This window comes from Lissotriton vulgaris, unplaced genomic scaffold (genome assembly GCF_964263255.1).
Source record: "Lissotriton vulgaris unplaced genomic scaffold, aLisVul1.2 SCAFFOLD_2159, whole genome shotgun sequence".
In the NCBI taxonomy this organism is placed as follows: Eukaryota; Metazoa; Chordata; class Amphibia; order Caudata; family Salamandridae; genus Lissotriton; species Lissotriton vulgaris.
Genome location: NW_028240990.1, coordinates 206,929 through 233,747, shown reverse-complemented (window position 1 = coordinate 233,747; position 26,819 = coordinate 206,929). Strand labels below are relative to the sequence as shown.

At 33.5% G+C, this 26,819-nt stretch overlaps 18 non-coding genes across 18 annotated transcripts; 11 read left to right on the top strand and 7 right to left on the bottom strand.

Annotated features, from left to right (window-relative positions):
• The first annotated feature begins 1,543 nt into the window (after positions 1-1,543).
• On the top strand, positions 1,544-1,615 carry TRNAQ-UUG (transfer RNA glutamine (anticodon UUG)). The gene has a single exon. It is a non-coding gene; the product is annotated as a tRNA-Gln (tRNA).
• An 825-nt stretch (positions 1,616-2,440) lies between these two features.
• Positions 2,441-2,512, bottom strand: TRNAQ-CUG (transfer RNA glutamine (anticodon CUG)). The gene has a single exon. It is a non-coding gene; the product is annotated as a tRNA-Gln (tRNA).
• Positions 2,513-4,060: 1,548 nt separating this feature from the next.
• TRNAQ-UUG (transfer RNA glutamine (anticodon UUG)) lies at positions 4,061-4,132 on the top strand. The gene has a single exon. It is a non-coding gene; the product is annotated as a tRNA-Gln (tRNA).
• An 825-nt stretch (positions 4,133-4,957) lies between these two features.
• TRNAQ-CUG (transfer RNA glutamine (anticodon CUG)) lies at positions 4,958-5,029 on the bottom strand. The gene has a single exon. It is a non-coding gene; the product is annotated as a tRNA-Gln (tRNA).
• A 1,548-nt stretch (positions 5,030-6,577) lies between these two features.
• TRNAQ-UUG (transfer RNA glutamine (anticodon UUG)) lies at positions 6,578-6,649 on the top strand. Its single transcript has one exon. It is a non-coding gene; the product is annotated as a tRNA-Gln (tRNA).
• Positions 6,650-7,474: 825 nt separating this feature from the next.
• TRNAQ-CUG (transfer RNA glutamine (anticodon CUG)) lies at positions 7,475-7,546 on the bottom strand. Its single transcript has one exon. It is a non-coding gene; the product is annotated as a tRNA-Gln (tRNA).
• A 1,548-nt stretch (positions 7,547-9,094) lies between these two features.
• TRNAQ-UUG (transfer RNA glutamine (anticodon UUG)) lies at positions 9,095-9,166 on the top strand. Its single transcript has one exon. It is a non-coding gene; the product is annotated as a tRNA-Gln (tRNA).
• Positions 9,167-11,610: 2,444 nt separating this feature from the next.
• On the top strand, positions 11,611-11,682 carry TRNAQ-UUG (transfer RNA glutamine (anticodon UUG)). The gene has a single exon. It is a non-coding gene; the product is annotated as a tRNA-Gln (tRNA).
• Positions 11,683-14,126: 2,444 nt separating this feature from the next.
• On the top strand, positions 14,127-14,198 carry TRNAQ-UUG (transfer RNA glutamine (anticodon UUG)). The gene has a single exon. It is a non-coding gene; the product is annotated as a tRNA-Gln (tRNA).
• An 825-nt stretch (positions 14,199-15,023) lies between these two features.
• On the bottom strand, positions 15,024-15,095 carry TRNAQ-CUG (transfer RNA glutamine (anticodon CUG)). Its single transcript has one exon. It is a non-coding gene; the product is annotated as a tRNA-Gln (tRNA).
• Positions 15,096-16,643: 1,548 nt separating this feature from the next.
• Positions 16,644-16,715, top strand: TRNAQ-UUG (transfer RNA glutamine (anticodon UUG)). Its single transcript has one exon. It is a non-coding gene; the product is annotated as a tRNA-Gln (tRNA).
• An 825-nt stretch (positions 16,716-17,540) lies between these two features.
• On the bottom strand, positions 17,541-17,612 carry TRNAQ-CUG (transfer RNA glutamine (anticodon CUG)). The gene has a single exon. It is a non-coding gene; the product is annotated as a tRNA-Gln (tRNA).
• A 1,548-nt stretch (positions 17,613-19,160) lies between these two features.
• Positions 19,161-19,232, top strand: TRNAQ-UUG (transfer RNA glutamine (anticodon UUG)). Its single transcript has one exon. It is a non-coding gene; the product is annotated as a tRNA-Gln (tRNA).
• A 2,444-nt stretch (positions 19,233-21,676) lies between these two features.
• TRNAQ-UUG (transfer RNA glutamine (anticodon UUG)) lies at positions 21,677-21,748 on the top strand. The gene has a single exon. It is a non-coding gene; the product is annotated as a tRNA-Gln (tRNA).
• Positions 21,749-22,573: 825 nt separating this feature from the next.
• TRNAQ-CUG (transfer RNA glutamine (anticodon CUG)) lies at positions 22,574-22,645 on the bottom strand. Its single transcript has one exon. It is a non-coding gene; the product is annotated as a tRNA-Gln (tRNA).
• Positions 22,646-24,193: 1,548 nt separating this feature from the next.
• Positions 24,194-24,265, top strand: TRNAQ-UUG (transfer RNA glutamine (anticodon UUG)). Its single transcript has one exon. It is a non-coding gene; the product is annotated as a tRNA-Gln (tRNA).
• An 825-nt stretch (positions 24,266-25,090) lies between these two features.
• Positions 25,091-25,162, bottom strand: TRNAQ-CUG (transfer RNA glutamine (anticodon CUG)). The gene has a single exon. It is a non-coding gene; the product is annotated as a tRNA-Gln (tRNA).
• Positions 25,163-26,710: 1,548 nt separating this feature from the next.
• TRNAQ-UUG (transfer RNA glutamine (anticodon UUG)) lies at positions 26,711-26,782 on the top strand. Its single transcript has one exon. It is a non-coding gene; the product is annotated as a tRNA-Gln (tRNA).
• Positions 26,783-26,819: the final 37 nt, after the last annotated feature.

Here is a 26,819-nt window from a genome sequence, read left to right as displayed (position 1 = left end):
ATACATGAGGGATTTTTGCATTGAGACAAAAGAGAGCGCATCAGTGCGGGGGCTTTTCTTACATTGATGAAAAGATATCTCAGTTGAATGCTCATAGTGTAAAGAGCTATAATGTGATTTGATTCTTTTCAGCTGCATTCTCCATAACAGTGTTAAATGTGCAAACGTTTATCAGGAAATGCAATTTACAAAATAATGATCATATTTGACTGAAGAATATTAAAACATTCTACATTTCCAAACTACTACATCCATTTCTCTGTCTCTCACATGGGTGGCTCCAAAGAGCAACAGTTGGCACTTTGGACTTTGCATGCAAAGGTACCAGTCCAATTCTTTGAGGTACTATTTTACTAATCTCGACCTTTTACATTTCTGTCATCTTTTGTTATTGATAGCTCCAATCCAACACCAGTAGGTTGAAAGAGAAAAATGTTGAATCCTTTCAAAATGTCCAACAGCTTGAACAAGTTACAGAAATACGAACTTTATAATACACATAACATCACATTCCTACACAAAATAGTGCGACATTACAAAATCCTATCCTGTTTTTCTCAAATGCATTTCAGAGGGCTGATTCCCAGCATTCCTTTTTGAAGATTTCCACACTATTGATAAGGCGAACATAGCACATTTTGAAAGAGATGTGTTCTTAAATCAAACCTAGAGAACCACAATGACGGTATCATTCAGATAGTACAAATGTTTTTTGTATATTAGTATGGAAATTGTGAAATAAAACATTTCTCATGCTGATTTTCAACAGTCGATCTGCAATCATGAAATATAAGCTTTCGCTTGGAGGCCTCAAAGGTACTGATCTAATTTTCTTTTTTAGAATTATTCACAGATCGTATGATATGCTTTGTACAAATCAACTATGTTGTTAGATCAAAATTGATTAAAAAGTGACTATCTCAATTTCAGGACATATAGAAGAGGAAGGAGAAGAAGCTCATGTTTCAAATGCGGAGAGGCAACAACTGTTCATTATTTTCACCTCTATTAATTATATGTCTTTTTATAATGTATATATTTATATTTTCCGATAAATATACATAGACATATAGCGATATATAGGGAGATACAGACATATAAGTTGATACGTACAAGTTTATAAGTAAATGAGATGTTTTTCCAATTAATACTTCTAAGAACTGAATGGAAAAAAAATCGTAAAGTTTAGATAAGTCCCACTGAGCTTTGTACTTAGATCCCTGTTTTCAGAGTCCAGATTGACAAGCATAACACCATCAACCCACCTGTACCAGGTTGAGCTTTCCATTTTGGCAGAAGAGATTGCATTCACGGGGGAAACTTATCTTTTATTGCAAAATCTTATCTCACATAAAAAGTACTGTTCAACAGAGTCATAGCGTTACTTGAGTCCTTTGTGCAACATCCTTCCCTAACATAGTTCAATAGGCAAAAGTTGAACAGAATAGAAAAGTTATATAATTCTGTTTGTCTTTGACTGTAGAAAATAAAAAATGTGAAATGTCCACATTGCTGCAGCAATTTGCTCCCCTGTCACATGGGAGGTTCCATGGTGTAATGGTTAGCACTTTGGACTTTGAATCCAAGGATCCGAGTTCAAATCTCGGTGGGACCACTTTCATGACTTATGACCAAATCTTTTTCTGTCAAGTGTATTCATAAATATCATAAATCTAACACGGGTAGAGTGAAACATTGATTTATTGATTGTATTTTTAAAGTCTATTTGATGTGAGCAAATGATAGAACTTTTAGAAAACATGGAAATAAAATGGCTCAAAATAATGAGATATTTTGTGAGCTGACTCTGTTTTCTCAACTCATCACAAGAGGCTGATCCAAGATATTACTTGTTTAAATCTTACTGTTATTGATAAGGGGAACACGGAACTTTTTTTATTGGAAAGCCTTCATTAAAAGAAAACTTGAGGAATCAAATTGTGTATTTTGGGGACAGAAGAGATGAACTTTTAAATAACAATCTTGAAATTAAGACACACAGATATTTACACTCTGTTTTTCTAAAGTAGATCCATAACCACAAAGTAGAATCTTTCGAAAGACATGTCAAATGTATTAATCTGAATTCCTCTTTCAAAGAAATTCACAATTAAATGCACTGTGTAAGTCAAGAATGTTGTCAGATAAGAAATCAGCAAAATGAACTATCTTATTACTGATCATAAAGATGAGAAAGGAAAAGAACCTCTTGCTTAAATTGTGGATGGGAAAGAATAGTTTTTAGTTTTCAGCTTCAGTACTTATGTTTATGAATAATTCATTTCTTTATATTGTATTATCACTATCTAGATGGATATAGCCATGTGTACATAGATACATACTTATACGTTGATAAGTTTCAGTATAAAACTTTGACGTTATGTTTTTCCAAGTCCAAATTCTAAGAAATTAGTGAAATATTATATCTCATAATTCAAGCAGGTCCCACCGAGATTTGAACTCGGATCGCTGGATTCAGAGTCCAGAGTGCTAACCATTACACCATGGAACCCTGCCATACATGAGGGATTTTTCCATTGAGACAAAAGAGAGCGCATCAGTGCGGGGGCTTTTCTTACATTGATGAAAAGATATCTCAGTTGAATGCTCATAGTGTAAAGAGCTATAATGTGATTTGATTCTTTTCAGCTGCATTCTCCATAACAGTGTTAAATGTGCAAACGTTTATCAGGAAATGCAATTTACAAAATAATGATCATATTTGACTGAAGAATATTAAAACATTCTACATTTCCAAACTACTACATCCATTTCTCTGTCTCTCACATGGGTGGCTCCAAAGAGCAACGCTTGGCACTTTGGACTTTGCATGCAAAGGTACCAGTCCAATTCTTTGAGGTACTATTTTACTAATCTCGACCTTTTACATTTCTGTCATCTTTTGTTATTGATAGCTCCAATCCAACACCAGTAGGTTGAAAGAGACAAATGTTGACTCCTTTCAAAATGTCCAACAGCTTGAACAAGTTACAGAAATACGAACTTTATAATACACATAACATCACATTCCTACACAAAATAGTGCGACATTACAAAATCCTATCCTGTTTTTCTCAAATGCATTTCAGAGGGCTGATTCCCAGCATTCCTTTTTGAAGATTTCCACACTATTGATAAGGCGAACATAGCACATTTTGAAAGAGATGTGTTCTTAAATCAAACCTAGAGAACCACAATGACGGTATCATTCAGATAGTACAAATGTTTTTTGTATATTAGTATGGAAATTGTGAAATAAAACATTTCTCATGCTGATTTTCAACAGTCGATCTGCAATCATGAAATATAAGCTTTTGCTTGGAGGCCTCAAAGGTACTGATCTAATTTTCTTTTTTAGAATTATTCACAGATCGTATGATATGCTTTGTACAAATCAACTATGTTGTTAGATCAAAATTGATTAAAAAGTGACTATCTCAATTTCAGGACATATAGAAGAGGAAGGAGAAGAAGCTCATGTTTCAAATGCGGAGAGGCAACAACTGTTCATTATTTTCACCTCTATTAATTATATGTATTTTTATAATGTATATATTTATATTTTCCGATAAATATACATAGACATATAGCGATATATAGGGAGATACATACATATAAGTTGATACGTACAAGTTTATAAGTAAATGAGATGTTTTTCCAATTAATACTTCTAAGAACTGAATGGAAAAAAAATCGTAAAGTTTAGATAAGTCCCACTGAGCTTTGTACTTAGATCCCTGTTTTCAGAGTCCAGATTGACAAGCATAACACCATCAACCCACCTGTACCAGGTTGAGCTTTCCATTTTGGCAGAAGAGATTGCATTCACGGGGGAATCTTATCTTTTATTGCAAAATCTTATCTCACATAAAAAGTACTGTTCAACAGAGTCATAGCGTTACTTGAGTCCTTTGTGCAACATCCTTCCCTAACATAGTTCAATAGGCAAAAGTTGAACAGAATAGAAAAGTTATATAATTCTGTTTGTCTTTGACTGTAGAAAATAAAAAATGTGAAATGTCCACATTGCTGCAGCAATTTCCTCCCCTGTCACATGGGAGGTTCCATGGTGAAATGGTTAGCACTTTGGACTTTGAATCCAAGGATCCGAGTTCAAATCTCGGTGGGACCACTTTCATTACTTATGACCAAATCTTTTTCTGTCAAGTGTATTCATAAATATCATAAATCTAACACGGGTAGAGTGAAACGTTGATTTATTGATTGTATTTTTAAAGTCTATTTGATGTGAGCAAATGATAGAACTTTTAGAAAACATGGAAATAAAATGGCTCAAAATAATGAGATATTTTGTGAGCTGACTCTGTTTTCTCAACTCATCACAAGAGGCTGATCCAAGATATTACTTGTTTAAATCTTACTGTTATTGATAAGGGGAACACGGAACTTTTTTAATTGGAAAGCCTTCATTAAAAGAAAACTTGAGGAATCAAATTGTGTATTTTGGGGACAGAAGAGATGAACTTTTAAATAACAATCTTGAAATTAAGACACACAGATATTTACACTCTGTTTTTCTAAAGTAGATCCATAACCACAAAGTAGAATCTTTCGAAAGACATGTCAAATGTATTAATCTGAATTCCTCTTTCAAAGAAATTCACAATTAAATGCTCTGTGTAAGTCAAGAATGTTGTCAGATAAGAAATCAGCAAAATGAACTATCTTATTACTGATCATAAAGATGAGAAAGGAAAAGAACCTCTTGCTTAAATTGTGGATGGGAAAGAACAGTTTTTAGTTTTCAGCTTCAGTACTTATGTTTATGAATAATTCATTTCTTTATATTGTATTATCACTATCTAGATGGATATAGCCATGTGTACATAGATACATACTTATACGTTGATAAGTTTCAGTATAAAACTTTGACGTTATGTTTTTCCAAGTCCAAATTCTAAGAAATTAGTGAAATATTAAATCTCATAATTCAAGCAGGTCCCACCGAGATTTGAACTCGGATCGCTGGATTCAGAGTCCAGAGTGCTAACCATTACACCATGGAACCCTGCCATACATGAGGGATTTTTCCATTGAGACAAAAGAGAGCGCATCAGTGCGGGGGCTTTTCTTACATTGATGAAAAGATATCTCAGTTGAATGCTCATAGTGTAAAGAGCTATAATGTGATTTGATTCTTTTCAGCTGCATTCTCCATAACAGTGTTAAATGTGCAAACGTTTATCAGGAAATGCAATTTACAAAATAATGATCATATTTGACTGAAGAATATTAAAACATTCTACATTTCCAAACTACTACATCCATTTCTCTGTCTCTCACATGGGTGGCTCCAAAGAGCAACGCTTGGCACTTTGGACTTTGCATGCAAAGGTACCAGTCCAATTCTTTGAGGTACTATTTCACTAATCTCGACCTTTTACATTTCTGTCATCTTTTGTTATTGATAGCTCCAATCCAACACCAGTAGGTTGAAAGAGACAAATGTTGACTCCTTTCAAAATGTCCAACAGCTTGAACAAGTTACAGAAATACGAACTTTATAATACACATAACATCACATTCCTACACAAAATAGTGCGACATTACAAAATCCTATCCTGTTTTTCTCAAATGCATTTCAGAGGGCTGATTCCCAGCATTCCTTTTTGAAGATTTCCACACTATTGATAAGGCGAACATAGCACATTTTGAAAGAGATGTGTTCTTAAATCAAACCTAGAGAACCACAATGACGGTATCATTCAGATAGTACAAATGTTTTTTGTATATTAGTATGGAAATTGTGAAATAAAACATTTCTCATGCTGATTTTCAACAGTCGATCTGCAATCATGAAATATAAGCTTTTGCTTGGAGGCCTCAAAGGTACTGATCTAATTTTCTTTTTTAGAATTATTCACAGATCGTATGATATGCTTTGTACAAATCAACTATGTTGTTAGATCAAAATTGATTAAAAAGTGACTATCTCAATTTCAGGACATATAGAAGAGGAAGGAGAAGAAGCTCATGTTTCAAATGCGGAGAGGCAACAACTGTTCATTATTTTCACCTCTATTAATTATATGTATTTTTATAATGTATATATTTATATTTTCCGATAAATATACATAGACATATAGCGATATATAGGGAGATACATACATATAAGTTGATACGTACAAGTTTATAAGTAAATGAGATGTTTTTCCAATTAATACTTCTAAGAACTGAATGGAAAAAAAATCGTAAAGTTTAGATAAGTCCCACTGAGCTTTGTACTTAGATCCCTGTTTTCAGAGTCCAGATTGACAAGCATAACACCATCAACCCACCTGTACCAGGTTGAGCTTTCCATTTTGGCAGAAGAGATTGCATTCACTGGGGAATCTTATCTTTTATTGCAAAATCTTATCTCACATAAAAAGTACTGTTCAACAGAGTCATAGCGTTACTTGAGTCCTTTGTGCAACATCCTTCCCTAACATAGTTCAATAGGCAAAAGTTGAACAGAATAGAAAAGTTATATAATTCTGTTTGTCTTTGACTGTAGAAAATAAAAAATGTGAAATGTCCACATTGCTGCAGCAATTTCCTCCCCTGTCACATGGGAGGTTCCATGGTGAAATGGTTAGCACTTTGGACTTTGAATCCAAGGATCCGAGTTCAAATCTCGGTGGGACCACTTTCATGACTTATGACCAAATCTTTTTCTGTCAAGTGTATTCATAAATATCATAAATCTAACACGGGTAGAGTGAAACGTTGATTTATTGATTGTATTTTTAAAGTCTATTTGATGTGAGCAAATGATAGAACTTTTAGAAAACATGGAAATAAAATGGCTCAAAATAATGAGATATTTTGTGAGCTGACTCTGTTTTCTCAACTCATCACAAGAGGCTGATCCAAGATATTACTTGTTTAAATCTTACTGTTATTGATAAGGGGAACACGGAACTTTTTTAATTGGAAAGCCTTCATTAAAAGAAAACTTGAGGAATCAAATTGTGTATTTTGGGGACAGAAGAGATGAACTTTTAAATAACAATCTTGAAATTAAGACACACAGATATTTACACTCTGTTTTTCTAAAGTAGATCCATAACCACAAAGTAGAATCTTTCGAAAGACATGTCAAATGTATTAATCTGAATTCCTCTTTCAAAGAAATTCACAATTAAATGCTCTGTGTAAGTCAAGAATGTTGTCAGATAAGAAATCAGCAAAATGAACTATCTTATTACTGATCATAAAGATGAGAAAGGAAAAGAACCTCTTGCTTAAATTGTGGATGGGAAAGAACAGTTTTTAGTTTTCAGCTTCAGTACTTATGTTTATGAATAATTCATTTCTTTATATTGTATTATCACTATCTAGATGGATATAGCCATGTGTACATAGATACATACTTATACGTTGATAAGTTTCAGTATAAAACTTTGACGTTATGTTTTTCCAAGTCCAAATTCTAAGAAATTAGTGAAATATTAAATCTCATAATTCAAGCAGGTCCCACCGAGATTTGAACTCGGATCGCTGGATTCAGAGTCCAGAGTGCTAACCATTACACCATGGAACCCTGCCATACATGAGGGATTTTTCCATTGAGACAAAAGAGAGCGCATCAGTGCGGGGGCTTTTCTTACATTGATGAAAAGATATCTCAGTTGAATGCTCATAGTGTAAAGAGCTATAATGTGATTTGATTCTTTTCAGCTGCATTCTCCATAACAGTGTTAAATGTGCAAACGTTTATCAGGAAATGCAATTTACAAAATAATGATCATATTTGACTGAAGAATATTAAAACATTCTACATTTCCAAACTACTACATCCATTTCTCTGTCTCTCACATGGGTGGCTCCAAAGAGCAACGCTTGGCACTTTGGACTTTGCATGCAAAGGTACCAGTCCAATTCTTTGAGGTACTATTTTACTAATCTCGACCTTTTACATTTCTGTCATCTTTTGTTATTGATAGCTCCAATCCAACACCAGTAGGTTGAAAGAGACAAATGTTGACTCCTTTCAAAATGTCCAACAGCTTGAACAAGTTACAGAAATACGAACTTTATAATACACATAACATCACATTCCTACACAAAATAGTGCGACATTACAAAATCCTATCCTGTTTTTCTCAAATGCATTTCAGAGGGCTGATTCCCAGCATTCCTTTTTGAAGATTTCCACACTATTGATAAGGCGAATATAGCACATTTTGAAAGAGATGTGTTCTTAAATCAAACCTAGAGAACCACAATGACGGTATCATTCAGATAGTACAAATGTTTTTTGTATATTAGTATGGAAATTGTGAAATAAAACATTTCTCATGCTGATTTTCAACAGTCGATCTGCAATCATGAAATATAAGCTTTTGCTTGGAGGCCTCAAAGGTACTGATCTAATTTTCTTTTTTAGAATTATTCACAGATCGTATGATATGCTTTGTACAAATCAACTATGTTGTTAGATCAAAATTGATTAAAAAGTGACTATCTCAATTTCAGGACATATAGAAGAGGAAGGAGAAGAAGCTCATGTTTCAAATGCGGAGAGGCAACAACTGTTCATTATTTTCACCTCTATTAATTATATGTATTTTTATAATGTATATATTTATATTTTCCGATAAATATACATAGACATATAGCGATATATAGGGAGATACATACATATAAGTTGATACGTACAAGTTTATAAGTAAATGAGATGTTTTTCCAATTAATACTTCTAAGAACTGAATGGAAAAAAAATCGTAAAGTTTAGATAAGTCCCACTGAGCTTTGTACTTAGATCCCTGTTTTCAGAGTCCAGATTGACAAGCATAACACCATCAACCCACCTGTACCAGGTTGAGCTTTCCATTTTGGCAGAAGAGATTGCATTCACGGGGGAATCTTATCTTTTATTGCAAAATCTTATCTCACATAAAAAGTACTGTTCAACAGAGTCATGGCCTTACTTGAGTCCTTTGTGCAACATCCTTCCCTAACATAGTTCAATAGGCAAAAGTTGAACAGAATAGAAAAGTTATATAATTCTGTTTGTCTTTGACTGTAGAAAATAAAAAATTTGAAATGTCCACATTGCTGCAGCAATTTCCTCCCCTGTCACATGGGAGGTTCCATGGTGAAATGGTTAGCACTTTGGACTTTGAATCCAAGGATCCGAGTTCAAATCTCGGTGGGACCACTTTCATGACTTATGACCAAATCTTTTTCTGTCAAGTGTATTCATAAATATCATAAATCTAACACGGGTAGAGTGAAACATTGATTTATTGATTGTATTTTTAAAGTCTATTTGATGTGAGCAAATGATAGAACTTTTAGAAAACATGGAAATAAAATGGCTCAAAATAATGAGATATTTTGTGAGCTGACTCTGTTTTCTCAACTCATCACAAGAGGCTGATCCAAGATATTACTTGTTTAAATCTTACTGTTATTGATAAGGGGAACACGGAACTTTTTTAATTGGAAAGCCTTCATTAAAAGAAAACTTGAGGAATCAAATTGTGTATTTTGGGGACAGAAGAGATGAACTTTTAAATAACAATCTTGAAATTAAGACACACAGATATTTACACTCTGTTTTTCTAAAGTAGATCCATAACCACAAAGTAGAATCTTTCGAAAGACATGTCAAATGTATTAATCTGAATTCCTCTTTCAAAGAAATTCACAATTAAATGCACTGTGTAAGTCAAGAATGTTGTCAGATAAGAAATCAGCAAAATTAACTATCTTATTACTGATCATAAAGATGAGAAAGGAAAATAACCTCTTGCTTAAATTGTGGATGGGAAAGAACAGTTTTTAGTTTTCAGCTTCAGTACTTATGTTTATGAATAATTCATTTCTTTATATTGTATTATCACTATCTAGATGGATATAGCCATGTGTACATAGATACATACTTATACGTTGATAAGTTTCAGTATAAAACTTTGACGTTATGTTTTTCCAAGTCCAAATTCTAAGAAATTAGTGAAATATTAAATCTCATAATTCAAGCAGGTCCCACGAGATTTGAACTCGGATCGCTGGATTCAGAGTCCAGAGTGCTAACCATTACACCATGGAACCCTGCCATACATGAGGGATTTTTCCATTGAGACAAAAGAGAGCGCATCAGTGCGGGGGCTTTTCTTACATTGATGAAAAGATATCTCAGTTGAATGCTCATAGTGTAAAGAGCTATAATGTGATTTGATTCTTTTCAGCTGCATTCTCCATAACAGTGTTAAATGTGCAAACGTTTATCAGGAAATGCAATTTACAAAATAATGATCATATTTGACTGAAGAATATTAAAACATTCTACATTTCCAAACTACTACATCCATTTCTCTGTCTCTCACATGGGTGGCTCCAAAGAGCAACAGTTGGCACTTTGGACTTTGCATGCAAAGGTACCAGTCCAATTCTTTGAGGTACTATTTTACTAATCTCAACCTTTTACATTTCTGTCATCTTTTGTTATTGATAGCTCCAATCCAACACCAGTAGGTTGAAAGAGAAAAATGTTGAATCCTTTCAAAATGTCCAACAGCTTGAACAAGTTACAGAAATACGAACTTTATAATACACATAACATCACATTCCTACACAAAATAGTGCGACATTACAAAATCCTATCCTGTTTTTCTCAAATGCATTTCAGAGGGCTGATTCCCAGCATTCCTTTTTGAAGATTTCCACACTATTGATAAGGCGAACATAGCACATTTTGAAAGAGATGTGTTCTTAAATCAAACCTAGAGAACCACAATGACGGTATCATTCAGATAGTACAAATGTTTTTTGTATATTAGTATGGAAATTGTGAAATAAAACATTTCTCATGCTGATTTTCAACAGTCGATCTGCAATCATGAAATATAAGCTTTTGCTTGGAGGCCTCAAAGGTACTGATCTAATTTTCTTTTTTAGAATTATTCACAGATCGTATGATATGCTTTGTACAAATCAACTATGTTGTTAGATCAAAATTGATTAAAAAGTGACTATCTCAATTTCAGGACATATAGAAGAGGAAGGAGAAGAAGCTCATGTTTCAAATGCGGAGAGGCAACAACTGTTCATTATTTTCACCTCTATTAATTATATGTATTTTTATAATGTATATATTTATATTTTCCGATAAATATACATAGACATATAGCGATATATAGGGAGATACATACATATAAGTTGATACGTACAAGTTTATAAGTAAATGAGATGTTTTTCCAATTAATACTTCTAAGAACTGAATGGAAAAAAAATCGTAAAGTTTAGATAAGTCCCACTGAGCTTTGTACTTAGATCCCTGTTTTCAGAGTCCAGATTGACAAGCATAACACCATCAACCCACCTGTACCAGGTTGAGCTTTCCATTTTGGCAGAAGAGATTGCATTCACGGGGGAATCTTATCTTTTATTGCAAAATCTTATCTCACATAAAAAGTACTGTTCAACAGAGTCATAGCGTTACTTGAGTCCTTTGTGCAACATCCTTCCCTAACATAGTTCAATAGGCAAAAGTTGAACAGAATAGAAAAGTTATATAATTCTGTTTGTCTTTGACTGTAGAAAATAAAAAATGTGAAATGTCCACATTGCTGCAGCAATTTCCTCCCCTGTCACATGGGAGGTTCCATGGTGAAATGGTTAGCACTTTGGACTTTGAATCCAAGGATCCGAGTTCAAATCTCGGTGGGACCACTTTCATGACTTATGACCAAATCTTTTTCTGTCAAGTGTATTCATAAATATCATAAATCTAACACGGGTAGAGTGAAACGTTGATTTATTAATTGTATTTTTAAAGTCTATTTGATGTGAGCAAATGATAGAACTTTTAGAAAACATGGAAATAAAATGGCTCAAAATAATGAGATATTTTGTGAGCTGACTCTGTTTTCTCAACTCATCACAAGAGGCTGATCCAAGATATTACTTGTTTAAATCTTACTGTTATTGATAAGGGGAACACGGAACTTTTTTAATTGGAAAGCCTTCATTAAAAGAAAACTTGAGGAATCAAATTGTGTATTTTGGGGACAGAAGAGATGAACTTTTAAATAACAATCTTGAAATTAAGACACACAGATATTTACACTCTGTTTTTCTAAAGTAGATCCATAACCACAAAGTAGAATCTTTCGAAAGACATGTCAAATGTATTAATCTGAATTCCTCTTTCAAAGAAATTCACAATTAAATGCTCTGTGTAAGTCAAGAATGTTGTCAGATAAGAAATCAGCAAAATGAACTATCTTATTACTGATCATAAAGATGAGAAAGGAAAAGAACCTCTTGCTTAAATTGTGGATGGGAAAGAACAGTTTTTAGTTTTCAGCTTCAGTACTTATGTTTATGAATAATTCATTTCTTTATATTGTATTATCACTATCTAGATGGATATAGCCATGTGTACATAGATACATACTTATACGTTGATAAGTTTCAGTATAAAACTTTGACGTTATGTTTTTCCAAGTCCAAATTGTAAGAAATTAGTGAAATATTAAATCTCATAATTCAAGCAGGTCCCACGAGATTTGAACTCGGATCGCTGGATTCAGAGTCCAGAGTGCTAACCATTACACCATGGAACCCTGCCATACATGAGGGATTTTTCCATTGAGACAAAAGAGAGCGCATCAGTGCGGGGGCTTTTCTTACATTGATGAAAAGATATCTCAGTTGAATGCTCATAGTGTAAAGAGCTATAATGTGATTTGATTCTTTTCAGCTGCATTCTCCATAACAGTGTTAAATGTGCAAACGTTTATCAGGAAATGCAATTTACAAAATAATGATCATATTTGACTGAAGAATATTAAAACATTCTACATTTCCAAACTACTACATCCATTTCTCTGTCTCTCACATGGGTGGCTCCAAAGAGCAACAGTTGGCACTTTGGACTTTGCATGCAAAGGTACCAGTCCAATTCTTTGAGGTACTATTTTACTAATCTCAACCTTTTACATTTCTGTCATCTTTTGTTATTGATAGCTCCAATCCAACACCAGTAGGTTGAAAGAGAAAAATGTTGAATCCTTTCAAAATGTCCAACAGCTTGAACAAGTTACAGAAATACGAACTTTATAATACACATAACATCACATTCCTACACAAAATAGTGCGACATTACAAAATCCTATCCTGTTTTTCTCAAATGCATTTCAGAGGGCTGATTCCCAGCATTCCTTTTTGAAGATTTCCACACTATTGATAAGGCGAACATAGCACATTTTGAAAGAGATGTGTTCTTAAATCAAACCTAGAGAACCACAATGACGGTATCATTCAGATAGTACAAATGTTTTTTGTATATTAGTATGGAAATTGTGAAATAAAACATTTCTCATGCTGATTTTCAACAGTCGATCTGCAATCATGAAATATAAGCTTTTGCTTGGAGGCCTCAAAGGTACTGATCTAATTTTCTTTTTTAGAATTATTCACAGATCGTATGATATGCTTTGTACAAATCAACTATGTTGTTAGATCAAAATTGATTAAAAAGTGACTATCTCAATTTCAGGACATATAGAAGAGGAAGGAGAAGAAGCTCATGTTTCAAATGCGGAGAGGCAACAACTGTTCATTATTTTCACCTCTATTAATTATATGTATTTTTATAATGTATATATTTATATTTTCCGATAAATATACATAGACATATAGCGATATATAGGGAGATACATACATATAAGTTGATACGTACAAGTTTATAAGTAAATGAGATGTTTTTCCAATTAATACTTCTAAGAACTGAATGGAAAAAAAATCGTAAAGTTTAGATAAGTCCCACTGAGCTTTGTACTTAGATCCCTGTTTTCAGAGTCCAGATTGACAAGCATAACACCATCAACCCACCTGTACCAGGTTGAGCTTTCCATTTTGGCAGAAGAGATTGCATTCACGGGGGAATCTTATCTTTTATTGCAAAATCTTATCTCACATAAAAAGTACTGTTCAACAGAGTCATAGCGTTACTTGAGTCCTTTGTGCAACATCCTTCCCTAACATAGTTCAATAGGCAAAAGTTGAACAGAATAGAAAAGTTATATAATTCTGTTTGTCTTTGACTGTAGAAAATAAAAAATGTGAAATGTCCACATTGCTGCAGCAATTTCCTCCCCTGTCACATGGGAGGTTCCATGGTGAAATGGTTAGCACTTTGGACTTTGAATCCAAGGATCCGAGTTCAAATCTCGGTGGGACCACTTTCATGACTTATGACCAAATCTTTTTCTGTCAAGTGTATTCATAAATATCATAAATCTAACACGGGTAGAGTGAAACGTTGATTTATTAATTGTATTTTTAAAGTCTATTTGATGTGAGCAAATGATAGAACTTTTAGAAAACATGGAAATAAAATGGCTCAAAATAATGAGATATTTTGTGAGCTGACTCTGTTTTCTCAACTCATCACAAGAGGCTGATCCAAGATATTACTTGTTTAAATCTTACTGTTATTGATAAGGGGAACACGGAACTTTTTTAATTGGAAAGCCTTCATTAAAAGAAAACTTGAGGAATCAAATTGTGTATTTTGGGGACAGAAGAGATGAACTTTTAAATAACAATCTTGAAATTAAGACACACAGATATTTACACTCTGTTTTTCTAAAGTAGATCCATAACCACAAAGTAGAATCTTTCGAAAGACATGTCAAATGTATTAATCTGAATTCCTCTTTCAAAGAAATTCACAATTAAATGCTCTGTGTAAGTCAAGAATGTTGTCAGATAAGAAATCAGCAAAATGAACTATCTTATTACTGATCATAAAGATGAGAAAGGAAAAGAACCTCTTGCTTAAATTGTGGATGGGAAAGAACAGTTTTTAGTTTTCAGCTTCAGTACTTATGTTTATGAATAATTCATTTCTTTATATTGTATTATCACTATCTAGATGGATATAGCCATGTGTACATAGATACATACTTATACGTTGATAAGTTTCAGTATAAAACTTTGACGTTATGTTTTTCCAAGTCCAAATTCTAAGAAATTAGTGAAATATTAAATCTCATAATTCAAGCAGGTCCCACCGAGATTTGAACTCGGATCGCTGGATTCAGAGTCCAGAGTGCTAACCATTACACCATGGAACCCTGCCATACATGAGGGATTTTTCCATTGAGACAAAAGAGAGCGCATCAGTGCGGGGGCTTTTCTTACATTGATGAAAAGATATCTCAGTTGAATGCTCATAGTGTAAAGAGCTATAATGTGATTTGATTCTTTTCAGCTGCATTCTCCATAACAGTGTTAAATGTGCAAACGTTTATCAGGAAATGCAATTTACAAAATAATGATCATATTTGACTGAAGAATATTAAAACATTCTACATTTCCAAACTACTGCATCCATTTCTCTGTCTCTCACATGGGTGGCTCCAAAGAGCAACGCTTGGCACTTTGGACTTTGCATGCAAAGGTACCAGTCCAATTCTTTGAGGTACTATTTTACTAATCTCAACCTTTTACATTTCTGTCATCTTTTGTTATTGATAGCTCCAATCCAACACCAGTAGGTTGAAAGAGACAAATGTTGACTCCTTTCAAAATGTCCAACAGCTTGAACAAGTTACAGAAATACGAACTTTATAATACACATAACATCCCATTCCTACACAAAATAGTGCGACATTACAAAATCCTATCCTGTTTTTCTCAAATGCATTTCAGAGGGCTGATTCCCAGCATTCCTTTTTGAAGATTTCCACACTATTGATAAGGCGAATATAGCACATTTTGAAAGAGATGTGTTCTTAAATCAAACCTAGAGAACCACAATGACCGTATCATTCAGATAGTACAAATGTTTTTTGTATATTAGTATGGAAATTGTGAAATAAAACATTTCTCATGCTGATTTTCAACAGTCGATCTGCAATCATGAAATATAAGCTTTTGCTTGGAGGCCTCAAAGGTACTGATCTAATTTTCTTTTTTAGAATTATTCACAGATCGTATGATATGCTTTGTACAAATCAACTATGTTGTTAGATCAAAATTGATTAAAAAGTGACTATCTCAATTTCAGGACATATAGAAGAGGAAGGAGAAGAAGCTCATGTTTCAAATGCGGAGAGGCAACAACTGTTCATTATTTTCACCTCTATTAATTATATGTCTTTTTATAATGTATATATTTATATTTTCCGATAAATATACATAGACATATAGCGATATATAGGGAGATACAGACATATAAGTTGATACGTACAAGTTTATAAGTAAATGAGATGTTTTTCCAATTAATACTTCTAAGAACTGAATGGAAAAAAAATCGTAAAGTTTAGATAAGTCCCACTGAGCTTTGTACTTAGATCCCTGTTTTCAGAGTCCAGATTGACAAGCATAACACCATCAACCCACCTGTACCAGGTTGAGCTTTCCATTTTGGCAGAAGAGATTGCATTCACGGGGGAAACTTATCTTTTATTGCAAAATCTTATCTCACATAAAAAGTACTGTTCAACAGAGTCATAGCGTTACTTGAGTCCTTTGTGCAACATCCTTCCCTAACATAGTTCAATAGGCAAAAGTTGAACAGAATAGAAAAGTTATATAATTCTGTTTGTCTTTGACTGTAGAAAATAAAAAATGTGAAATGTCCACATTGCTGCAGCAATTTGCTCCCCTGTCACATGGGAGGTTCCATGGTGTAATGGTTAGCACTTTGGACTTTGAATCCAAGGATCCGAGTTCAAATCTCGGTGGGACCACTTTCATGACTTATGACCAAATCTTTTTCTGTCAAGTGTATTCATAAATATCATAAATCTAACACGGGTAGAGTGAAACATTGATTTATTGATTGTATTTTTAAAGTCTATTTGATGTGAGCAAATGATAGAACTTTTAGAAAACATGGAAATAAAATGGCTCAAAATAATGAGATATTTTGTGAGCTGACTCTGTTTTCTCAACTCATCACAAGAGGCTGATCCAAGATATTACTTGTTTAAATCTTACTGTTATTGATAAGGGGAACACGGAACTTTTTTTATTGGAAAGCCTTCATTAAAAGAAAACTTGAGGAATCAAATTGTGTATTTTGGGGACAGAAGAGATGAACTTTTAAATAACAATCTTGAAATTAAGACACACAGATATTTACACTCTGTTTTTCTAAAGTAGATCCATAACCACAAAGTAGAATCTTTCGAAAGACATGTCAAATGTATTAATCTGAACTCCTCTTTCAAAGAAATTCACAATTAAATGCACTGTGTAAGTCAAGAATGTTGTCAGATAAGAAATCAGCAAAATGAACTATCTTATTACTGATCATAAAGATGAGAAAGGAAAAGAACCTCTTGCTTAAATTGTGGATGGGAAAGAATAGTTTTTAGTTTTCAGCTTCAGTACTTATGTTTATGAATAATTCATTTCTTTATATTGTATTATCACTATCTAGATGGATATAGCCATGTGTACATAGATACATACTTATACGTTGATAAGTTTCAGTATAAAACTTTGACGTTATGTTTTTCCAAGTCCAAATTCTAAGAAATTAGTGAAATATTATATCTCATAATTCAAGCAGGTCCCACCGAGATTTGAACTCGGATCGCTGGATTCAGAGTCCAGAGTGCTAACCATTACACCATGGAACCCTGCCATACATGAGGGATTTTTCCATTGAGACAAAAGAGAGCGCATCAGTGCGGGGGCTTTTCTTACATTGATGAAAAGATATCTCAGTTGAATGCTCATAGTGTAAAGAGCTATAATGTGATTTGATTCTTTTCAGCTGCATTCTCCATAACAGTGTTAAATGTGCAAACGTTTATCAGGAAATGCAATTTACAAAATAATGATCATATTTGACTGAAGAATATTAAAACATTCTACATTTCCAAACTACTACATCCATTTCTCTGTCTCTCACATGGGTGGCTCCAAAGAGCAACGCTTGGCACTTTGGACTTTGCATGCAAAGGTACCAGTCCAATTCTTTGAGGTACTATTTTACTAATCTCGACCTTTTACATTTCTGTCATCTTTTGTTATTGATAGCTCCAATCCAACACCAGTAGGTTGAAAGAGACAAATGTTGACTCCTTTCAAAATGTCCAACAGCTTGAACAAGTTACAGAAATACGAACTTTATAATACACATAACATCACATTCCTACACAAAATAGTGCGACATTACAAAATCCTATCCTGTTTTTCTCAAATGCATTTCAGAGGGCTGATTCCCAGCATTCCTTTTTGAAGATTTCCACACTATTGATAAGGCGAACATAGCACATTTTGAAAGAGATGTGTTCTTAAATCAAACCTAGAGAACCACAATGACGGTATCATTCAGATAGTACAAATGTTTTTTGTATATTAGTATGGAAATTGTGAAATAAAACATTTCTCATGCTGATTTTCAACAGTCGATCTGCAATCATGAAATATAAGCTTTTGCTTGGAGGCCTCAAAGGTACTGATCTAATTTTCTTTTTTAGAATTATTCACAGATCGTATGATATGCTTTGTACAAATCAACTATGTTGTTAGATCAAAATTGATTAAAAAGTGACTATCTCAATTTCAGGACATATAGAAGAGGAAGGAGAAGAAGCTCATGTTTCAAATGCGGAGAGGCAACAACTGTTCATTATTTTCACCTCTATTAATTATATGTATTTTTATAATGTATATATTTATATTTTCCGATAAATATACATAGACATATAGCGATATATAGGGAGATACATACATATAAGTTGATACGTACAAGTTTATAAGTAAATGAGATGTTTTTCCAATTAATACTTCTAAGAACTGAATGGAAAAAAAATCGTAAAGTTTAGATAAGTCCCACTGAGCTTTGTACTTAGATCCCTGTTTTCAGAGTCCAGATTGACAAGCATAACACCATCAACCCACCTGTACCAGGTTGAGCTTTCCATTTTGGCAGAAGAGATTGCATTCACGGGGGAATCTTATCTTTTATTGCAAAATCTTATCTCACATAAAAAGTACTGTTCAACAGAGTCATAGCGTTACTTGAGTCCTTTGTGCAACATCCTTCCCTAACATAGTTCAATAGGCAAAAGTTGAACAGAATAGAAAAGTTATATAATTCTGTTTGTCTTTGACTGTAGAAAATAAAAAATGTGAAATGTCCACATTGCTGCAGCAATTTCCTCCCCTGTCACATGGGAGGTTCCATGGTGAAATGGTTAGCACTTTGGACTTTGAATCCAAGGATCCGAGTTCAAATCTCGGTGGGACCACTTTCATGACTTATGACCAAATCTTTTTCTGTCAAGTGTATTCATAAATATCATAAATCTAACACGGGTAGAGTGAAACGTTGATTTATTGATTGTATTTTTAAAGTCTATTTGATGTGAGCAAATGATAGAACTTTTAGAAAACATGGAAATAAAATGGCTCAAAATAATGAGATATTTTGTGAGCTGACTCTGTTTTCTCAACTCATCACAAGAGGCTGATCCAAGATATTACTTGTTTAAATCTTACTGTTATTGATAAGGGGAACACAGAACTTTTTTAATTGGAAAGCCTTCATTAAAAGAAAACTTGAGGAATCAAATTGTGTATTTTGGGGACAGAAGAGATGAACTTTTAAATAACAATCTTGAAATTAAGACACACAGATATTTACACTCTGTTTTTCTAAAGTAGATCCATAACCACAAAGTAGAATCTTTCGAAAGACATGTCAAATGTATTAATCTGAATTCCTCTTTCAAAGAAATTCACAATTAAATGCACTGTGTAAGTCAAGAATGTTGTCAGATAAGAAATCAGCAAAATTAACTATCTTATTACTGATCATAAAGATGAGAAAGGAAAATAACCTCTTGCTTAAATTGTGGATGGGAAAGAACAGTTTTTAGTTTTCAGCTTCAGTACTTATGTTTATGAATAATTCATTTCTTTATATTGTATTATCACTATCTAGATGGATATAGCCATGTGTACATAGATACATACTTATACGTTGATAAGTTTCAGTATAAAACTTTGACGTTATGTTTTTCCAAGTCCAAATTCTAAGAAATTAGTGAAATATTAAATCTCATAATTCAAGCAGGTCCCACGAGATTTGAACTCGGATCGCTGGATTCAGAGTCCAGAGTGCTAACCATTACACCATGGAACCCTGCCATACATGAGGGATTTTTCCATTGAGACAAAAGAGAGCGCATCAGTGCGGGGGCTTTTCTTACATTGATGAAAAGATATCTCAGTTGAATGCTCATAGTGTAAAGAGCTATAATGTGATTTGATTCTTTTCAGCTGCATTCTCCATAACAGTGTTAAATGTGCAAACGTTTATCAGGAAATGCAATTTACAAAATAATGATCATATTTGACTGAAGAATATTAAAACATTCTACATTTCCAAACTACTACATCCATTTCTCTGTCTCTCACATGGGTGGCTCCAAAGAGCAACAGTTGGCACTTTGGACTTTGCATGCAAAGGTACCAGTCCAATTCTTTGAGGTACTATTTTACTAATCTCAACCTTTTACATTTCTGTCATCTTTTGTTATTGATAGCTCCAATCCAACACCAGTAGGTTGAAAGAGAAAAATGTTGAATCCTTTCAAAATGTCCAACAGCTTGAACAAGTTACAGAAATACGAACTTTATAATACACATAACATCACATTCCTACACAAAATAGTGCGACATTACAAAATCCTATCCTGTTTTTCTCAAATGCATTTCAGAGGGCTGATTCCCAGCATTCCTTTTTGAAGATTTCCACACTATTGATAAGGCGAACATAGCACATTTTGAAAGAGATGTGTTCTTAAATCAAACCTAGAGAACCACAATGACGGTATCATTCAGATAGTACAAATGTTTTTTGTATATTAGTATGGAAATTGTGAAATAAAACATTTCTCATGCTGATTTTCAACAGTCGATCTGCAATCATGAAATATAAGCTTTTGCTTGGAGGCCTCAAAGGTACTGATCTAATTTTCTTTTTTAGAATTATTCACAGATCGTATGATATGCTTTGTACAAATCAACTATGTTGTTAGATCAAAATTGATTAAAAAGTGACTATCTCAATTTCAGGACATATAGAAGAGGAAGGAGAAGAAGCTCATGTTTCAAATGCGGAGAGGCAACAACTGTTCATTATTTTCACCTCTATTAATTATATGTATTTTTATAATGTATATATTTATATTTTCCGATAAATATACATAGACATATAGCGATATATAGGGAGATACATACATATAAGTTGATACGTACAAGTTTATAAGTAAATGAGATGTTTTTCCAATTAATACTTCTAAGAACTGAATGGAAAAAAAATCGTAAAGTTTAGATAAGTCCCACTGAGCTTTGTACTTAGATCCCTGTTTTCAGAGTCCAGATTGACAAGCATAACACCATCAACCCACCTGTACCAGGTTGAGCTTTCCATTTTGGCAGAAGAGATTGCATTCACGGGGGAATCTTATCTTTTATTGCAAAATCTTATCTCACATAAAAAGTACTGTTCAACAGAGTCATAGCGTTACTTGAGTCCTTTGTGCAACATCCTTCCCTAACATAGTTCAATAGGCAAAAGTTGAACAGAATAGAAAAGTTATATAATTCTGTTTGTCTTTGACTGTAGAAAATAAAAAATGTGAAATGTCCACATTGCTGCAGCAATTTCCTCCCCTGTCACATGGGAGGTTCCATGGTGAAATGGTTAGCACTTTGGACTTTGAATCCAAGGATCCGAGTTCAAATCTCGGTGGGACCACTTTCATGACTTATGACCAAATCTTTTTCTGTCAAGTGTATTCATAAATATCATAAATCTAACACGGGTAGAGTGAAACGTTGATTTATTAATTGTATTTTTAAAGTCTATTTGATGTGAGCAAATGATAGAACTTTTAGAAAACATGGAAATAAAATGGCTCAAAATAATGAGATATTTTGTGAGCTGACTCTGTTTTCTCAACTCATCACAAGAGGCTGATCCAAGATATTACTTGTTTAAATCTTACTGTTATTGATAAGGGGAACACGGAACTTTTTTAATTGGAAAGCCTTCATTAAAAGAAAACTTGAGGAATCAAATTGTGTATTTTGGGGACAGAAGAGATGAACTTTTAAATAACAATCTTGAAATTAAGACACACAGATATTTACACTCTGTTTTTCTAAAGTAGATCCATAACCACAAAGTAGAATCTTTCGAAAGACATGTCAAATGTATTAATCTGAATTCCTCTTTCAAAGAAATTCACAATTAAATGCTCTGTGTAAGTCAAGAATGTTGTCAGATAAGAAATCAGCAAAATGAACTATCTTATTACTGATCATAAAGATGAGAAAGGAAAAGAACCTCTTGCTTAAATTGTGGATGGGAAAGAACAGTTTTTAGTTTTCAGCTTCAGTACTTATGTTTATGAATAATTCATTTCTTTATATTGTATTATCACTATCTAGATGGATATAGCCATGTGTACATAGATACATACTTATACGTTGATAAGTTTCAGTATAAAACTTTGACGTTATGTTTTTCCAAGTCCAAATTCTAAGAAATTAGTGAAATATTAAATCTCATAATTCAAGCAGGTCCCACCGAGATTTGAACTCGGATCGCTGGATTCAGAGTCCAGAGTGCTAACCATTACACCATGGAACCCTGCCATACATGAGGGATTTTTCCATTGAGACAAAAGAGAGCGCATCAGTGCGGGGGCTTTTCTTACATTGATGAAAAGATATCTCAGTTGAATGCTCATAGTGTAAAGAGCTATAATGTGATTTGATTCTTTTCAGCTGCATTCTCCATAACAGTGTTAAATGTGCAAACGTTTATCAGGAAATGCAATTTACAAAATAATGATCATATTTGACTGAAGAATATTAAAACATTCTACATTTCCAAACTACTGCATCCATTTCTCTGTCTCTCACATGGGTGGCTCCAAAGAGCAACGCTTGGCACTTTGGACTTTGCATGCAAAGGTACCAGTCCAATTCTTTGAGGTACTATTTTACTAATCTCAACCTTTTACATTTCTGTCATCTTTTGTTATTGATAGCTCCAATCCAACACCAGTAGGTTGAAAGAGACAAATGTTGACTCCTTTCAAAATGTCCAACAGCTTGAACAAGTTACAGAAATACGAACTTTATAATACACATAACATCCCATTCCTACACAAAATAGTGCGACATTACAAAATCCTATCCTGTTTTTCTCAAATGCATTTCAGAGGGCTGATTCCCAGCATTCCTTTTTGAAGATTTCCACACTATTGATAAGGCGAATATAGCACATTTTGAAAGAGATGTGTTCTTAAATCAAACCTAGAGAACCACAATGACCGTATCATTCAGATAGTACAAATGTTTTTTGTATATTAGTATGGAAATTGTGAAATAAAACATTTCTCATGCTGATTTTCAACAGTCGATCTGCAATCATGAAATATAAGCTTTTGCTTGGAGGCCTCAAAGGTACTGATCTAATTTTCTTTTTTAGAATTATTCACAGATCGTATGATATGCTTTGTACAAATCAACTATGTTGTTAGATCAAAATTGATTAAAAAGTGACTATCTCAATTTCAGGACATATAGAAGAGGAAGGAGAAGAAGCTCATGTTTCAAATGCGGAGAGGCAACAACTGTTCATTATTTTCACCTCTATTAATTATATGTCTTTTTATAATGTATATATTTATATTTTCCGATAAATATACATAGACATATAGCGATATATAGGGAGATACAGACATATAAGTTGATACGTACAAGTTTATAAGTAAATGAGATGTTTTTCCAATTAATACTTCTAAGAACTGAATGGAAAAAAAATCGTAAAGTTTAGATAAGTCCCACTGAGCTTTGTACTTAGATCCCTGTTTTCAGAGTCCAGATTGACAAGCATAACACCATCAACCCACCTGTACCAGGTTGAGCTTTCCATTTTGGCAGAAGAGATTGCATTCACGGGGGAAACTTATCTTTTATTGCAAAATCTTATCTCACATAAAAAGTACTGTTCAACAGAGTCATAGCGTTACTTGAGTCCTTTGTGCAACATCCTTCCCTAACATAGTTCAATAGGCAAAAGTTGAACAGAATAGAAAAGTTATATAATTCTGTTTGTCTTTGACTGTAGAAAATAAAAAATGTGAAATGTCCACATTGCTGCAGCAATTTGCTCCCCTGTCACATGGGAGGTTCCATGGTGTAATGGTTAGCACTTTGGACTTTGAATCCAAGGATCCGAGTTCAAATCTCGGTGGGACCACTTTCATGACTTATGACCAAATCTTTTTCTGTCAAGTGTATTCATAAATATCATAAATCTAACACGGGTAGAGTGAAACATTGATTTATTGATTGTATTTTTAAAGTCTATTTGATGTGAGCAAATGATAGAACTTTTAGAAAACATGGAAATAAAATGGCTCAAAATAATGAGATATTTTGTGAGCTGACTCTGTTTTCTCAACTCATCACAAGAGGCTGATCCAAGATATTACTTGTTTAAATCTTACTGTTATTGATAAGGGGAACACGGAACTTTTTTTATTGGAAAGCCTTCATTAAAAGAAAACTTGAGGAATCAAATTGTGTATTTTGGGGACAGAAGAGATGAACTTTTAAATAACAATCTTGAAATTAAGACACACAGATATTTACACTCTGTTTTTCTAAAGTAGATCCATAACCACAAAGTAGAATCTTTCGAAAGACATGTCAAATGTATTAATCTGAATTCCTCTTTCAAAGAAATTCACAATTAAATGCACTGTGTAAGTCAAGAATGTTGTCAGATAAGAAATCAGCAAAATGAACTATCTTATTACTGATCATAAAGATGAGAAAGGAAAAGAACCTCTTGCTTAAATTGTGGATGGGAAAGAATAGTTTTTAGTTTTCAGCTTCAGTACTTATGTTTATGAATAATTCATTTCTTTATATTGTATTATAACTATCTAGATGGATATAGCCATGTGTACATAGATACATACTTATACGTTGATAAGTTTCAGTATAAAACTTTGACGTTATGTTTTTCCAAGTCCAAATTCTAAGAAATTAGTGAAATATTATATCTCATAATTCAAGCAGGTCCCACCGAGATTTGAACTCGGATCGCTGGATTCAGAGTCCAGAGTGCTAACCATTACACCATGGAACCCTGCCATACATGAGGGATTTTTCCATTGAGACAAAAGAGAGCGCATCAGTGCGGGGGCTTTTCTTACATTGATGAAAAGATATCTCAGTTGAATGCTCATAGTGTAAAGAGCTATAATGTGATTTGATTCTTTTCAGCTGCATTCTCCATAACAGTGTTAAATGTGCAAACGTTTATCAGGAAATGCAATTTACAAAATAATGATCATATTTGACTGAAGAATATTAAAACATTCTACATTTCCAAACTACTACATCCATTTCTCTGTCTCTCACATGGGTGGCTCCAAAGAGCAACGCTTGGCACTTTGGACTTTGCATGCAAAGGTACCAGTCCAATTCTTTGAGGTACTATTTTACTAATCTCGACCTTTTACATTTCTGTCATCTTTTGTTATTGATAGCTCCAATCCAACACCAGTAGGTTGAAAGAGACAAATGTTGACTCCTTTCAAAATGTCCAACAGCTTGAACAAGTTACAGAAATACGAACTTTATAATACACATAACATCACATTCCTACACAAAATAGTGCGACATTACAAAATCCTATCCTGTTTTTCTCAAATGCATTTCAGAGGGCTGATTCCCAGCATTCCTTTTTGAAGATTTCCACACTATTGATAAGGCGAACATAGCACATTTTGAAAGAGATGTGTTCTTAAATCAAACCTAGAGAACCACAATGACGGTATCATTCAGATAGTACAAATGTTTTTTGTATATTAGTATGGAAATTGTGAAATAAAACATTTCTCATGCTGATTTTCAACAGTCGATCTGCAATCATGAAATATAAGCTTTTGCTTGGAGGCCTCAAAGGTACTGATCTAATTTTCTTTTTTAGAATTATTCACAGATCGTATGATATGCTTTGTACAAATCAACTATGTTGTTAGATCAAAATTGATTAAAAAGTGACTATCTCAATTTCAGGACATATAGAAGAGGAAGGAGAAGAAGCTCATGTTTCAAATGCGGAGAGGCAACAACTGTTCATTATTTTCACCTCTATTAATTATATGTATTTTTATAATGTATATATTTATATTTTCCGATAAATATACATAGACATATAGCGATATATAGGGAGATACATACATATAAGTTGATACGTACAAGTTTATAAGTAAATGAGATGTTTTTCCAATTAATACTTCTAAGAACTGAATGGAAAAAAAATCGTAAAGTTTAGATAAGTCCCACTGAGCTTTGTACTTAGATCCCTGTTTTCAGAGTCCAGATTGACAAGCATAACACCATCAACCCACCTGTACCAGGTTGAGCTTTCCATTTTGGCAGAAGAGATTGCATTCACGGGGGAATCTTATCTTTTATTGCAAAATCTTATCTCACATAAAAAGTACTGTTCAACAGAGTCATAGCGTTACTTGAGTCCTTTGTGCAACATCCTTCCCTAACATAGTTCAATAGGCAAAAGTTGAACAGAATAGAAAAGTTATATAATTCTGTTTGTCTTTGACTGTAGAAAATAAAAAATGTGAAATGTCCACATTGCTGCAGCAATTTCCTCCCCTGTCACATGGGAGGTTCCATGGTGAAATGGTTAGCACTTTGGACTTTGAATCCAAGGATCCGAGTTCAAATCTCGGTGGGACCACTTTCATGACTTATGACCAAATCTTTTTCTGTCAAGT